This window comes from Canis lupus, chromosome 3 (assembly GCF_003254725.2).
Source record: "Canis lupus dingo isolate Sandy chromosome 3, ASM325472v2, whole genome shotgun sequence".
Lineage (NCBI taxonomy): Eukaryota > Metazoa > Chordata > Mammalia > Carnivora > Canidae > Canis > Canis lupus.
In genome coordinates, this window is record NC_064245.1 from 2,407,857 (window position 1) to 2,419,902 (window position 12,046).

At 41.2% G+C, this 12,046-nt stretch overlaps 1 protein-coding gene across 2 annotated transcripts in view; it reads left to right on the plus strand.

The window, feature by feature from the left end:
- PJA2 (praja ring finger ubiquitin ligase 2) overlaps nucleotides 1-12,046 on the plus strand; it is a 292,291-nt gene that overhangs the window by 22,760 nt on the left and 257,485 nt on the right. The window lies entirely within an intron of this gene.

The following is a 12,046-nucleotide window of genomic DNA, read 5'->3' on the forward strand; positions in this document are numbered from 1 at the left end:
AAAAATGATGGAGGTTAAATCGAAGGATCTAACACTGGCCAAATTGGGACAACATTAATGCCAAAATAACTGAGTCCAGTAGTTAATTATAAATTAACTATAAGATAGGAATCCATGTGTTCATACTGATAATAAGAAGATAAATAAATAAGGGAGAGGAAGGGCTCTTGCTTACAGTATAATGCTGCGTGTCAAATGGCAAACACGGAAGGAAGGCTGGAGTTGGAGAAATACCAATTTACAACGATCGGTCCAGGCAACAGTCATCAATGGATGCTAACCATAGGACTAATTTTGATGGGGAACAGGATATTTGAATAGTCTTCGAGAAACTTCCCATAGGTTGCTTGTTAGTTATAAGGGGAAAAATAATAACCGTATAGTACACAAATAAAACACCTCCACCGTGTAATCAAAATTAACACCACCAATGAAGAGCAGATAGACACACCATATATTTCCAGATGTGGTAACTTGAAAAAGATACAGCACTGTTTCTAAGATATTCTGGCCAGTAATGAATATATAACCTGAATTACATCATGAGGAAATATCAGACAAGGCCAAATGAGAAACATTGTATATTTTGGTATACTTCAGAAAAATCAATGACATGAAAGTCACACAAAGCCTGTGGAAATTTGCCAATGAAAGGCCGATAACTAAATGCAATATTTGATCCTAGACTGGGTCTTACATTGGAGGGAAAGAAATGTTCTTAAGATGCTATGGTGTTAGTAGATAAATGGACATATGAATAGTGGACGAGGTAAAAGTATCATTTCACTGTTGTATTTACTGCAGTTGATTGTAGTTATTTATGTTTTAAGAAATCTTTAATATTAGGAAATATAGACTGAAGCATTTAGGGGTAAATGGCATGATGTATACATGTTACTTTAAATTGTTCATGGAAAATATTGTATATATACACATGCTGTATATAGATAGATGATAAAACAAATGATAAAGCAAATAGAGTAAAAAACAAACAATAGATGAAACTGGGTAAAATGAATATTGGCATTCTCTATATAATATTTTTCTTACATCTTTATATAAGTTTGAAATTATTTCCCAATTAAAGGGGGGGTTGTTTGTTTTCTAGGACTTGTTTATGTGTTTTGTATGTCTGGGAAAGATGCTCTGGGAAAAGGGTTTTTCCATCTCAAAAGATTGCCATTTAGGAATGGGTGTTCTTTTAGTGAACTATTTTTCTGTCCTTTAGAGGACACTGATCTGTAGAGAAAATGACAGTAATTAGGAAAGCAGCTAAAAAAGCTGGCTATGAGTACTATTTTGATCCAGGAAAACATACCTTTTCTTATATTGAGGAACTGTTGTTAGCTCAAGAATGAACAAAAACTCTAACAGGAAGGATATAAGATTGTGAGTTATAGCAAATGTATTTATAGCTTTAACATTTTATGTTAAAATAAATGACAATACGTAAGAGAGAGCAAACTACTTTGATTCCCATAGAACAGGTATGATATCTTTAGAAGGAAATAAAAAAGCAAAAGTTACAATGTTTCTTTAGAAATAACCTTTGTCTTTTAGTTCTCCCATCTTTGAGTTATCTAGGGAGTTAATTCAGTTCTCTACTCGGTTTTGATTGTGCGTGGTCTACCTTTGTTCAGGTCTCCCTTGCGCTCCTCACTGTGGGTTAGCAGTCATGCAGTGAGTCTCTGAAAGTCTGGAAAACCAACCACCCCAGCTGCTCGTATATCTGGATTTATTTCACTTCAGTTATAGAGCCATTGGACTGCAATTATTTTAAGCCACTGATTTTTTAAATTGAATTTTTTAAATTAGTCCCAAATGAAGGACTAATCTCTAAAGTAGTTGTTTGAATTTTTTACCGATAGTCATATTCAGGCATATAAAATTGATAAGAATGTTCCATGCTCCATATAGACTGTTGTATCTGAAGGCATTTTATAAAGCATGTATGCCCTCACATAAGCCTTAGAATTTACTTTACTTTTGAAACTTTTTTTTTACTATAGAAGTGTTCAAACATAGAGAAAAGTAGAGAACGTTACATAATAATCCCCCACGCACCTATCACATAACTTCAACAATTATCAACATGCAGGCACTCTGGTTTCACCTGTAACCCCACTTTTTCATATCCCATCTCACTGGATCATTTTTGTGGCAAATCTCAGATATCATTTCACTTATGAATAGTTCAGCATGTATCTCTTTAAAAAAATCATTACACTGAATAATTTAATAATAATTTAAAGGCAATTCTAAAGTAAAATTTGATTTTCAAATAATTGTGGGGTTTTTTTTTGCTTCACTTTGTGGTATTTTATCATGATCTTTCTCTTTGAGCTGTATCCCTCTCTATGCAATTTTGAGATGTACAAAGCAAGAGGTATTGCTTAAAGTCCAGGAAAACTCTTCCAAATTATAAATAGGTACAGTTATGCTTATAACCTAAACCTGCAAAAAAATAAAAATAAAGCTGCATACCCTTACATTAAAAAAAAAAAAGAAAGAAAACCTCCTTATTGTAAAATAAAGCACAGATACAGAAAGCTAGATCAATGTATAGCTTAATGAATTAACCACCTGCCAGGTCCCTTGAGAAGACTGTCCACGTGAAGTGTCTCAACCTCAGCCATTCCATCGACCCAAAGCAGTCACTACCCTGACTTTTATAATTACCCCTGCCTGCTTTGCGTTACAGTTTCATCACCCAAGAGTGCACACCTATACGCTATAGTTTAGCCTCACCCATTTTTTTAAACTTGGTATATGTTTGTGAAGCTCCCAAGCCCTTTAAGACCCGCTGCATGCCCATTCCACTGCATTTTTCCACCTCCCCTACCCATAAAAATTAGGTTTTATTGCATTAAGCATTCTTTCCTTCCATGTACCATTACTGTAACTAAAATATATTCAACTAAACCCACACAAATTAAAAGCAAACACTCTCTTCCTGATGTAAGCAGACAAAATACTTTTAATCTAAATTGAGGTGGGAGGCACAAAACACATTTTTATAATCTCAGCCAACACTAGAAAGCCCAACAGTAAGTATTTCATTGTGTTTTGAAAAACTTCTGATGGCAAAGTTTCCTCTTAGTTGTCATGACAATGTTCATTCTTTATGATGTGGGAGCAATTAGAGTACCTAGGAGATTAAAGGGAAAAAAAAAACACATAGAAACTTCTAGACAAAGGTGTTGATTCGGGATAATTAAGGTGAAACAAAGACTAATACAGTTTGGTCAGTTCTGGTTACAACATTTTTTGAAAACCCTTCTACCTCCATTTGTATCGATTAAGGAAACAATATGGCCTCAAAATGACAACTATGTTATTGAAGAAAAATATATGAGAGCAGTATTCATTAAAATACTCATTAAATGAATACCCATATTCATTAAAATATCAATTTATGTTTTATATTCTGTCTTTTGACTAAGTCTGTTTCCTTGCACATAACAAGGTAAAAGTTCAGAAGCATCGCTTATGCTTCAGAAAAGGTATCCATCTCAGAAACGGTGTCAGCCAAAGCTTTCTTTCCATAAGACAGTAAAGTAAGTAATTGTAGGATATTTTTCCTTATCTATATCTCATGGTCAGGCTTATGTTAGAAAGTAACGGGAAAAATATCTCTAGCATTTAACAGTCTTATTTGGTAATAAAGATAACAGTAACATTACTGTTTATAACTTGATTTTTTTTTTTTTTTAATTTGAGAGAAAGAGCACGAGTAGGGAAAGGGGCAGAGGGAGAGAGGGAGAGAGACAAGCAGACGCCCTGGTCAGCAGAGCGAGGACCAGGAGGCTGACCCGGGGTTTGATCCCAGGACCCTGAGATCGTGACCTGAGCCAAAGTCAGACACTTAACCGACTGAAACACCCAGGCATCCCTGTAACTTGATTCTTGTTAAATGTTTTGTGTCTTGGTGAGAGCAATAGAACCTAGAACTTTATCCTTTATATTTCCCTTCAGTTTTCCTTTTCACTCTAAATTTAACCTATTAGAAAAATAATCATGTGTCATTGATTACCTACTAGTTATAATACCAATCATTGATATGAGCAGTGATTTTCCCTCTTTAAAGTAGTTTTATGACACTTGAAAGAATAAACTAGGTAAAACACATCCTGAAGATGCTAATAAAATGCAGCATTGTTTACTTTTGGTCAGACTAATTAAATAGAGCATGAGCTGGGGAAAGAGCAATGATACTATTGTCATACATTTGTATTAAGGAATTTTTACATGAACCTGTATTTTTCACATCAATATTAGAGGTGGCAAGAAAGATCCAACTGCATAAATATCTGTCCGTGTGAAATTGTGAGGCATTTGTTAAGCTGTGCTCTAAATTTAATCCTCACTAAATCCTATCATTTATTTTTTCTTAAAAACCTAATGATGAGAAATCATTGTTTACCTGTGGGATCTTGATATAACCTTAAGCTCTTGAAAAACCTAGCGAAGATGTGACCTCTCTCTTAAGTTTTATATTTCAAATGCCTTTAAGAGAAAAACAATGACTTCAAGATCTGGTCACCATTTCTCAGCTGTCAAAAATGTCTTTTCGGTAGTAGAGAAATATCACATAGCACTGCTTTGTTTCAAGGTCATCTGTCAAGCATCTCAATTTACCTGCAAGTCTTGATGGATCCTAAACATCAATAAGTGGCTCATTCGTACCTTGCAATACAAAACGGAATCTGTTCTTGTGTCATCCAGTAAGACTATGAATGCTTTTTTTTTTTTTTTTTTTTTAGCACTGTTAGCAGTAAACACTCAAAAGCATCACATCTAGTTCTCCTTTCTTTATCTCTTGAGAGAGAACAAAACTATTTCTCCCAAGGAATAGAAACCTTCTGGCATCATCTCTTTGTCAAAGAGTTCTTCATCTCATAGTGAAGCAACAGCCTTTCTATATACAGAATCATTTGTAAAAATGTGTTTCATCCGTATTATGAAAGAAACACTATGCCTGCCTGGACTTTCCATAAAGTATCCCTTTTGTGTGCCTCCTTCCTATTTTTATAGAATTTAAAGCATTTCTTCACATTGATATACTAAATAGACATCTGGACTACACAGTAGTAGGCAGTTTATTAAAGGCACGTTTTAAATAGGCAACTGTAAGAGCCTGTTTTATTCTTCACATCACAAGTGTAAAGACATCAAATGTCAGTGAATTTATTTTTTGTGTGATCCTGGGTACCTCTGTCCTGTTTTATAGAACATAAGCTTAATGATTCTTTGTGAAGTGAAAACCCTCATGTCCATACCCAGGAAGCCTAAATAGGCTAGGATAGGACTGGATATGTTATTTAATGCATTTTCCATAATTATCACTAATGCTGATCATCATAACATTTGTCAGGGCTCTCTACTTTAAGTTGGCTGGCTCTTTCCTCCACATCTTTTCTCCATGCCATTAACTTTTATCAAACAGACGGTCAGAAAATACATTCATTTATTTATTCAGCCATCAGAAATATTTATGCAGGACTTCCTGTGTGCACGGCACTCTCCTTAGTGTTAAAGAATATTCAAATAAGTTTAAGAAAAGGGCTCTTGCTTTCAAGGACCCTGTGCTATTATAGAATCAGTAAGACATACTCTCAAAAACCCACAGTAGAGCCCAATGCTATTTGAGTGGTAAAGGGAAGGGAAATATGTATTGATCATCTAAGTGCATTCACATGTGATGTCATAATTCTTACAGCAATCTTCCACCAGAAGTATTATCATCATTGCCTTTTTTTTAAATGAAGAATAACAAAACTTACTGAAGGTCATGGGATTTTAAAGTGGATCTATCTTAGTTCAAAGCCCATATTCATTCTAGTAGGAGCATAGTCTTTTAGGAAAGTAAGAGGTCACTTTGAGGTTTGGTTGAATGGATTAGATGGTATTCCAGGGGTAATGCACAGGGAAGGAAATGGAATGGAAAGAGAAAAATTAGGAGCACCTGGGTTGCTCAGTGGTGGAGCATCTGCCTTGGGCCCAGGTCATGACCCCAGGGTCCTGGGATCAAGTCCCACATCGGGCTCCCCACGGGGAGCCTGCTTCTCCCTCTGCCTGTATCTCTGCCTCTGTGTGTGTGTGTGTCTCATGAATAAATAAATAAAATCTTTAAAAAGGGAAGAATTATCTTGGGAAGAGTGAGGAATAGTGCTGATAAATGGTAGAAAATAAGGCTGGAATTAGAAGCTGTGGATCTGGGGAGTGAGGCCATTTAGAGTGGGACGTGTGAAGGCCACATTTTATCCTGCAACCAACAGGACCACAGGAAAATTCTAATCAAGGACATGGGATGATCAATGTCACTTTTTTAAAAAACAGTCTGCCGCGAGGGTGCAGAGGGAAGAGATATAAGTTATTCTGTCATTTTTAGTGCAAGCCACACTCTGGTTTCTGGACGGGGCCAGGAAGCTGCCAATCATGTTTTTTTATGGTCTATGGTGGGCATGTTGATTCCTTCCTGTGTGAAATTCAGTTTTTTCTTAGTTCTTTTTTTTTTTTTTTTAAGATTTTATTTATTTATTTGAGAGAGAGAGAGAGAGGGTAGAGGGAGGGGCAGCAGGGGAGGAGGAGAAAGAGAATCCCAAGCAGAGTCCTCGCTGAGCACAGAGCTGACATGGGGCTCAATCCCACCACCCTGGAATCATGATCTGAGGCCAAATCCAGATCGGATGCTCAAGCGACTGAGCCACCCCGGCGCCCCAGTTTTTTCTTAGTTGTAAGCGTTTCATGGAGCAGTGCTTCTGTGGCTGACAAGAAAGGGGAGCAGGGCAAAGAAAAGGAGAGATGCAAACTAATTCTACTGAGATTAGAAATAGGAATTTTGGTCCCTGATTAAAGGAACAGAGTGAGCTCAACTTTTCAGTGCATTTTCATATCTCACAATAAGGCCAACATCCATTCTGTGGGAATGAATGAGAAAAGATAATCTGGGGTCATTGCTACCAGGTAACAATACTGTCCATACCCTTCACAAACTCACGCTGAAGATTCTGGAAGATCTGCGTGAAAAAAAGGTGAAGGAGTCCCAAGCAGCTTAGAGGAGGAGAGGAAGGCATTATTGAAGCTTCTGTAGAGCACTACTAGAGTTTGAGGGTAGGGGCTTAGTACTGAGAGATGCAGATATGTCCCCAACCCTTTACCCAAGTTGTCCATATTCAGGCCCCATCATCAGGAGGTCCTGAATTAACCATTCTAGGACTTTTCTCCCCATGTTTTATTTTTATTTTATTTTTTTAAGATTTTATTTATTTATTCATGAGACACACACACACACAGAGAGAGAGAGAGAGAGAGAGAGAGGCAGAGACAGAAGCAGGCTCCATGCAGGGAGCCTGACTGGGACTTGATCCCGGGTCTCCAGGATCAGGCCCTGGGCTGAAGGAGGCACTAAACCACTGAGCCACCCAGGCTGCCCTCTCCCCATGTTTTAAAACTTAGGTTTAAAAAAGAAAAGAAAAGAAAAGAAAAGAAAACTTAGGTTTAACTTACACAGAATAACACACGCACAAAGGTTTTGGGGCTGCTGTTTCACGAGCGGATCCAGTGCTAAAAGGGAGATGCCATAAACTTCAGAGAGATGCAGTCCTTGACCTTCAAGCCATAGATGGAACATCTCTAGAGCTAGAAGGAATTCAGAGACTTCACAGAAATGAGAATGATTATTAAAATCATCCCTCAAATACATTTTGGGCTACATTTACTCAGAGAGTACAGTTTGTCGAGGGTCGTAATGGAGGAACTTTTCATATTTTCTTTCTTGGCTGTATCTATATACGGAAACATCAAATTAATGGTGCATAACAGTGAACTCTGGGAAGACCATGCAGCATGAGGCCAGATTTTTTTCCCTCTGTGATTCACAGGCCCCCACCCGCAGTGATATGACCTGAAGACCTGTTGTGGGGCAGTAGGGCTATGTGAGTGGAGAGCACAGGGGGCTGCCCGTGGTGATGGGGTCTGGGCCCCAGGGCTTCAACCAGGGCCCCCTAGTTGGTCCTGCGATGTCCAGAGGGCATGGGACAGGGGCAGCACAGGGATTTTTGCCAGCACCAGCCCGTCTGAAGGAGAAAGGTTTGCCTTGTGTCGCGCTTCTAGCATGAAAAACACTAGAGAATATGCCAAACAGCCAAAGCCAGAGGCACACGAAGGAAGGGAAAGCAGAAGCAGGAATTTCAAGCATTGTTTGACTTCCTTATCACAGTTAGAACTGCTTCTGCAACACGGATAGGAGTGGGGACGGGGCATTTTGTCCGCGCAAAAAGTGATTTGAGTAAACCTGTAAGCAGGTAGAACTCTATTGTTTGAGGTTCGTGCCTTCTGGGAGAACCGATGATGCCCTCAAACCTACTTCCTGGAACCGGATTTCAGAAGCACAGGCTTTAAATTCTTATTGGTCGTGGACAGAAAAAGCAAACAAACTCTTAACAGGGCGGAGAAACCACACACGATTGCCACGTCAAGGAGCGTTAGGCCTGGAAGAACATTTTGTCATACTTGTAACCTTCTCATTTCAGAGGTGTGTTAAGAATGAGTGAATTAAAAAAAAAATGAGTGAATAAATGCGTGTACGCTTAGTTGGCTGACGAGAAGCCTTCAGGATCTGCAGATGGGGGCGTAGCCATGAAAGAGCACCGTGGAGTGGCGTGTCCCCGTATAGCTGTGCGCACTGAGGACAGTAACTGTGGACACTTTCCCACGTGCCAGTGAGCAAAGTGCCGTCCGTGGATTATCTCGTTTAATTCTCGCAACATTTTCATGGTGCTGCTCCTCTTATTATTGTATGTGTCACGGGTGGAGGCGCTGAGCAGTTAAATAGCTTGTGCGATGTCACCCCTCCTAGCGGGGTGGGGGGCAGCGGCAGCGACACACAGGAACCCAGGCAGCTCAGAATTAACGTGTCACGTCCCCACAACAGTGTCCAAAATACAGCCCAGGGCCTGCCGCCGGCCCTCTTCGGAGCCAGGACAGGGGAGGCAGGACTGGAACCCATCCGTGGCTTCACTGCCCCTCGCCCCCCGGCCTTGGTCAGGCCTCACGAGAAGCAGCCAACAGGCAGGTCATTGTTTTCTTCCCTGACCCCTCTCTTCCCTGCGAGCAGCAGACTCAGAACGGCCAGAAGGACGGTGCCGGGGTGGGGGGTTGACGCGGCCCCCCTTTGCTGCTCACCTGGTGAAGCTGAGGACATTCCGAGCCCCATAGGCCGCAGGCCCTGGCCAGGCAGCTGTCCTCCGGCTTTCTGTTCGTGAGCGTCTCTGCCACAGCTTGTCACTGCACTTAAATCTCACCGTTCAGCTTTTTTGCACCACAGGAAGGTAGCTGGAGAGGTCAGAGTGATGACCGAAGGGCCTACTAGCACCTACTCCTTGCAAGCCACCGTTGTAAGTACTTCACGTTTGCAGCTCCCTTCGTCCTCATTACGGCCCCGTGAGGTAGATGCAGGGGTGACCAGCTCATCACCGGCTGCTTGGGACTTTCTTGGTTACACAATGAAAATCCTGTGTCGCAGGGACCCCCTTGCTCTCAGGAGAGCTGGGATGCTCCATCACGTGGGGGTAGGTACTACAGTAAGTTAAAAAACAATGGAGGCCCAGAGGAGTTGAGTGACTTGCTCAAGATCACAGACTTAGCAAGTAGCAGAGGCAGGATTTTGAAGCCAGGTGATCTGGCCCCACAGTTTTCCCTCTTTACGCATAAGATAGAGATTGTTCTCCCTTGAGAAGGGGGCAAGCTTAATGATGCACTAATGACAATGATGATCATATTGCCCCAAAGACGTTTGAGCCAGGAAATTGGAGAAGGAAGGACACATTATTGGGACACCATGATAGGTTCCTTTTTTACGTGATTTAATTTAACCCTGACAATAACCGTTCCAGATGTCATTTTCCCCATTTTATGGATGAGGAAACAGAGGCTCAGGAAAGTTGAAAAGTCTCGCTTGAGGTCAAACAGGACGTGCAGAGATGGATTTCAAGTCTAATTCTCGCTATCTCTGAAGTCAGCTTTTACTTCACTCACTGCATCTGGCTCCCTTTAACAAAAATTTACATTTGTCGTTTACAGTTTACATGCATCACCTTTTTTGAGCCTCACGAACTCACTGAAATAGGTAGAGCAGTAAGGACATTCTCACACAACACACGAAAACACCAAAGATCCGAGAGGCTCCGTGGTCTCCTGAGGTTACACGTATCACGTGGCTGAGTGGAGGCTGGAAGGCAGGTTTCCTGACAAGTTAATGTCATGGAGTGAATGTTTATGTTCCCCCCCAAAATTCGCAGGTTAAGATGGAATCCCCAATGTGATAGCATTAGGAGATGGGGCCTTTGGGCAGTGATTAGGCCATGAGGGTGGAGCCTTTATACATAGGGTTAGTGCCCTCATACAAGAGACCCTGGGGGGTTTCTCTTGCCCCTTCTGCCCTATGGGGACACGAGAGATGGCGGCCTGTGAGCCAGAAAGCACATCTCATAAGACATCGAGTCTGCGGGTGCCGTGACCTTGTGCTTCCCCAGCCTTCCAAAGTGTGAGACACAAATGTCTGTTGTTTATAGGCCCTTCCATTTGTGGTATTTTGTTATAGCCGCCTGAACAGAGTAGGACAGTTAATGTCTTTTATTCTTTCTTCCTAACTTCTTTGGGAATCTATTCTGTAGGATATCCAGGAACTTACGTGACAGAAAGAAATGGGTGGGGTAATTGGGTGTGAGGTAGGGGGTAGAGCAAATGGTGAGCTCCAGTTGCAAGAATAGAAGTGATAGGCTAGGGGGCCCTGACCAGAAGAACTTCTAAATAGGTAGTCAAAGAGGGGCCAGGAGGGAATAGACTAGACTTTTTTCGACACTTCAGCAAAGACCAGAACATGTATTTTGCTGTATAAAAAAAAAAAAAAAAAAAAAAAAAAAAAAAAAAACTCTTCTGTCTCCAGCTCATTCATTCATTCATTCATTCAGTAAATACTTAGTGAAGCCCAAACACATGCCAGGCAAAGGGGATGTAAGAGTGAACAACATAAATATAGAACAGTTAGACAGTTTACAGTGTGATGAGGAAATATTACCAGTGCTTATTATCCGTGCCAGTCCTGGTTCTTCCCACACCAGCCGGGGGTGGGGACAGCTAATTTGTCTTCCATTTGCCAAATCGTGGCTTGAATAATTCCACCTGTGGCTGATTGTAAACTGCCAAGGTGATGCCAGTTGGTTCTCAAGATTCTCGGAAATCTAACCGTCAGCTCTCCAGGCTCAGCGGATCACTGATACTAGCCCCCACCTCACCCACCCTCCCCTCACACCGTCAACAGTGGAAATCATTATTCCTTACAAATTCCAAAGGGTTTTAAAACTAGGAGGGTGTTTCCAGCACTAGGAGGGTAACAGCAAAGTTGGCAGACTACAGGGTAGCCTGGGTGCTTGCCCAGAGTGACATAAGTGAAGGCAGGGGGATCCAGTAATACTGCAAAGCAGATCTGGGGAGCACCAGGGGAAAAAAAGCTGGAGCACACTTGGAGCCTACTAATGATCTACGGGTGGACCGCCACTCAGGAGATGGACACCTCATTTCTCTACAGCTCATTTCTCTGCAGGTTAGCTTTACTCTTTTAGGGCCAGTTTCTCATGTAAGATCCTTACCCGAGAGAAGTAACATGAAGATCCATGAATGTGGGTCAGTAGATCACACTGGTCTGCATTTTGCTGAGACTATGTCCTTAAAACTGTTAAAAAGTGGTTTGGACAGGGACGCCTGTGGGGTTCCACGTTTGAGCATCTGCCTTCGGCTCAGGAAGTGATCCTGGGGTCCTGAGATTGAGTCCCGCATCAGGTGCCCTGCATGGAACCTGCTTCTCCCTCTGCCTGTATCTCTGCCTCTCTCTGTCCCTCATGAATAAATAAATTAAATCCTTAAAAAAAAATAGTTTGGACAGAGGGCAGGAGCTGAGTTCAGGGTGCCAAAAACTTGCTGGAAGGAAATATAGGTGCAAATCTAGAAAGCAGAGTGGGGAAAATACTAAGAAATTCAAAGCCTC